This window comes from Triturus cristatus, chromosome 12 (assembly GCF_964204655.1).
Source record: "Triturus cristatus chromosome 12, aTriCri1.1, whole genome shotgun sequence".
NCBI lineage: Eukaryota > Metazoa > Chordata > Amphibia > Caudata > Salamandridae > Triturus > Triturus cristatus.
Window position 1 is genome coordinate 721694929 of NC_140595.1, and position 4757 is coordinate 721699685.

Here is a 4757-nt window from a genome sequence, read left to right on the forward strand (position 1 = left end):
TAGCCTTGTTTAGCGCAGAGGTCACAAGTTCTAATCATGGTAAAAAAAAAACACCTTAGAGGCTTTTGTGCTATCAGAAAACTCTTGCATGTGACCTAAAAAGCATACATTTCAGTGCTATCAGATTCCAACCCAATATTCCAATCTATCCTTAATAAAGGGGTGGCTTTGATTTAAGAAGTTGTGATAATCACTTATTAAGTACCCAAAATATACTGTTTGGTGTATAAATGGCCTTTATTGGTGTAAGTATTCACATATCAAGCCCATCATAAGCAGGAACTCATCTTTGTAAAGGGGCCATCTTATGTTTGTACCACTGAGTTGCAGACGTGGCATGATGGGGTGAACATGTTCACATGAAACACCAGGGGCGCTGGCGGGAGACCCTGCTGCTGCTTCGAATGAATGATTTAAGTGATCTGTTCTCGGTCACACATAAGGAAATAATGTAGGGCTCTGTTTGCATAATCGTGTTTACATTCATTTACAATCTTTGAAAAACTGACTAAGCGCTTGTATAAATTTCCCCCCCAAAAACATTAGTTGCATTGGCCGGGAATCGAACCCGGGCCTCCCGCGTGGCAGGCGAGAATTCTACCACTGAACCACCAATGCTTATGGAAATGTACCCGCTCCAGGTCATACAAAGAACAATCCGATATTGTGCATCATATGTTTTGTAGTTTTATTTTTCCAGATACATTTTTACAAACTACTTGCAAGCAAGAGTTGTCAGGTGTGATACAGTGAGTTGCGCAGGAGTTAAGCGGCTGGTTATCAGTATGACATCTTCAACCGGCCTTAGGTTTCTCTATCGAAATGCATTTTAGAATTTCACATTTTTTAGCACATGCATACATTTTGTAAACAGGAAAGTACAATTGCCTAAATGCCATTTATTTGCGCGGCATAAATCAAAAGGGCCGGCTGAAGATGTCTCACTGCAAGGGACCATTTTGCAGCTGTGCGAGGTTTCCCCCTCAGCCCACACCCTTCCAGTCTTGACCACGTTGTTTGCACGACTTTAAGAATATTCCCCTGCTCCTCACTGGTTGTAGGTCGCCCACAACCCGGGGCAACAACTCGAAATATCTTCAACACATCACGTCAGCCATCCTTACTATTTCTGTTTGTCCTCTGAGGAGAATACAAGCATTTAAGTATTCCATGTTTTAGGAAATTTGGACTCTCCATAAGGAAACATTACATACACGCTAGCTAGTTGGGCTGTTTAAGAATCCCCCGTTCCATTAAAACATGAATTGCGGATCCACCGGATCAACCAGCGCCAGCCACGGCCATGGACGGATTTAAAAAGATACCGCACGAAAAGACGACGAACAGATTAGACAGCTAAAGTCTGCTTCATGTGAGCCAAAGTAAACCCACTGACCACAAACCGACACCTTTATCTCATAGCTGGCACCCCGCATCTTCAGTACACCGATTTGTAAGTTTCAATGAGGAAAAAAAATTGTAGCTATAACATTAAAGAGCAAACTTAATGAAAAAAACCTGTTTTCCTATTTAAGACCTAAAGACTGAATGAAAAACTCTATCTGCATTCGTAATAGCAAAATATAAAATAATAAAAAGTGCAAGCTGCGTTGGCCGGGAATCGAACCCGGGTCAACTGCTTGGAAGGCAGCTATGCTCACCACTATACCACCAACGCTTGGCTGCTTCCTACTGTTCCAATACTTCACTTTTGGGCATGTTTCATCCCAAGAATACACAGCAGGTATGTGAGAAGGTATTTCAAATGTGATTTGAAATGATTCTGGAGACAGGCAGGTGAACATATTCCACTCTTTCTTTGCTACAAGCCTACATTGTTCAACAGTTTAACCACCCTCAACAGCTGCAGCTGGAAGATGAGTCCTCACTTGAAGACACCAGACAGGTTTCCAGACTGGATCTATTCAACTTCTACTCATGCTGAACGTGTATTGACACCAGAGGGTCTGGATTCAATCTTTCTAGTCTCACTACACTGATGGACAGGTTATCAAGTTCAGCGGGCCTGTGCCCAGGCCAAAAGGCTGTATTAAAACAGTGGTCGAAGTGGGAGGGATCGGCAGGGCACATCGTGCCCCTGCCTCTTTCATTTAATAGAATCCATTCTCCTACTTTTTAATTTTAAACATGCGTCGAAGGACGGCAGAAATAGCCATGGCCTACAGATAAAGACTCTGTCTTTGCCTTGCTAAAGGTTTCAGGGCTGCAAATGGGAGAACCACCTCGGACAGGATGGCTGGGAATACTTTCCGTGTGGGTCCTAGAAACACTCGCATTGATTATTTTATTTAGAGTATGCCTCTCTGGCCACTGCTGTTGGACATGGTGATCCTCCCGTGATGTGAGAGTGACCATGATCCATTAGTTATGAGTTTCAAATCTCTATCCTTGGCTACACTACCACCCCAATGGTCCAACAACATCATTCCAGACGATTTAGTCCCTGCAAACAATATGAGAAGAGTTCGGTGGCAATATGTTGCTGAAAATGATGAGGCTAGGGATTCAATAAAAGATCTCACTGATGCTGCTCTTCTCTCTCTCCCGGCCTGTGATTCCCAGGAGTCTCTTAACAACATGATGGTTGGGACGCATGAAAAACTGTTTGGGGACCTTAAAAAGTACTTTACAAAACCACAGATAGAGAAGAAGAGACCCCAATCCCGCAGAGCCTCCTGGTACAACGGCTTATGTAGGAAGGCATGTAAGACTTTGGCTAAGGCCATCAATCTTCGCGATGGGCAAGCAACGCGACTGGCTCGCCGTCTATACAGAGAGCAGCAAAAGATAGCTCGCAGTGCTTGGGAGGAGAAAGAGTGGCTGGATTTGTTGGAGGCTAGTAGAGATAGGGACATGATGAGATTTTGGAATATTTTTAAATGGGGGAGGCGCGACATTCCTAACACTCCCGAAAATAATGTCTCCCCAGAAGTTTGGGTTTCATATTTTGAAGCACAATTCAGGGGGCCCCCTAGTGATTTCTCGGTCCCAATGGACCTAACTCAAGAACCTGCTGTCTGCGTCACAAAAATAGAGGTCTTTAGAATTTTGAAACTTATTCCACGCGGAAAAGCCCCGGGCCCAGATTGTGTTCCGGCGGATCTGTTCTTATCAGACTCTGAAACCTGGGCTACGTATATTCTATTCCTGGCTAATGCTGTGGCGAGTGGAGCGTCACTACCAAAAACATGGGCAGGAGCGGAGATTGTTCCCATATTCAAGAAGGGGGATCGTTCTCTCCCGAATAATTATAGGCCCATTAGTCTGATAGATAGTATCCAGAAAGTGGTAGCTAGACTGGTCCTGGGTAGACTCCAAAATTGGATAGAGGAAAATGAAATATTAACACCTTTACAGGCCGGTTTTCGCTCCCACACTGGTACCATCGACCAGGCTTCTCGATTTGTGGCTATTCACTGGAAGGTAGTAACTTTGGGTGGGGGATCGCTGTACGCTGCTTTTATTGATTTAAAGACAGCTTTCGACATGGTTCCACGTGCCAAATTATGGCAGGCGCTGCGCTTGATGGGGCTATTGCCAGCACTTTTAAACATTATCGTCAAACTTCACCATGATAACTACGCACAAGTACGTTGGGGGAAGCAGGGGAATGTGACAAGTAAATTTAAGGTTGGATTGGGAGTCAGACAGGGGGGCGTCCTGGCCCCCACTCTTTTCTCGTTGTTCATCAATGTGGTTACACACTACTTTGATGAGCAACCGACAGATGCACCAAGAATTGCGGGTCTCCATACTCCCCTATTGATGTTCGCTGATGACACTTTGTTGTTATCGCAAACACAAAGGGGATTGCAGGACGCACTCAATTGCTTTGAGGCCTTCTGTTGTGACCAGGATTTAGTTATAAATGTGTCAAAAACAACATTTATGGTTTTTCATAAGACCAAAATAGTGACGGGGAGGGTTAGCTTAGATCAGGCCCCCCTGGATCAAATTGATGCATTTATGTACCTAGGGTTAACTATAGGTAAAAACTTTTCCTGGAAACCACACATTGATATAATGAATTTGAAGCACTCCCAGTGGTGGGAGTTCTACTTAGAGAACACAAGCAATCTAAATCCAAGCCCATTGCTCCAGCCCTGCAAATTTACAACAACAAGGTGGGGGCCTCGATTCTGTATGGTGCGGAGTTGTGGAGCTTCAGTGACTTAGCACCCCTTGCCGTAGCACATAACAACTTTCTTAGAGCCCTTTTAGGACTCCCTAAAACCACCCCATTACTCCCCCTGTATATGGATACTGGAAGTAGGAACATCCGAGATCAGGCCCGGTTCCGTCCAATAGCCTACTTGCGCCGGCTGTGGACAACGCCTGAGCTGGCTCAGTATGCTTGGGCTCTGAGTGAAGTCAAGAAAATAAATACTTCTGATAGAATCCAGTGGTTAGGGGAACTGAAGTCTACATTAATAGCTTTGGGGATGAGGAACCTGTGGGACTCTCCGTCCTCAGCTGTGTTCCCCTCCAAGAAGCAACTAAAAGAAGCATACTGGTCTTATATTGACCAGATGCGATTATCCCAATTTTTTGTAACAAGTGGTTTCTTGGAGTTTAAGTTGTCTTTGTTTATCGAGCCTTACTGGGATATTATTAGGAGTACCCTGGAAAGGAAGCTATATCACCAATTCAGGGTGGGGTCCCTACCATTAGGGTTTTTTATGCTCAGTTGGAAACAGGGTTGGGATGGTCTATTCCTGTTTTGCCTTGGCACGAGG

General features: G+C 44.6%; 2 non-coding genes across 2 annotated transcripts; both read right to left on the reverse strand.

Moving 5' to 3' along the window:
* Positions 1–547: 547 nt before the first annotated feature.
* Positions 548–618, reverse strand: TRNAG-GCC (transfer RNA glycine (anticodon GCC)). The gene has a single exon. It is a non-coding gene; the product is annotated as a tRNA-Gly (tRNA).
* Positions 619–1606: 988 nt separating this feature from the next.
* TRNAG-UCC (transfer RNA glycine (anticodon UCC)) lies at positions 1607–1678 on the reverse strand. The gene has a single exon. It is a non-coding gene; the product is annotated as a tRNA-Gly (tRNA).
* Positions 1679–4757: the final 3079 nt, after the last annotated feature.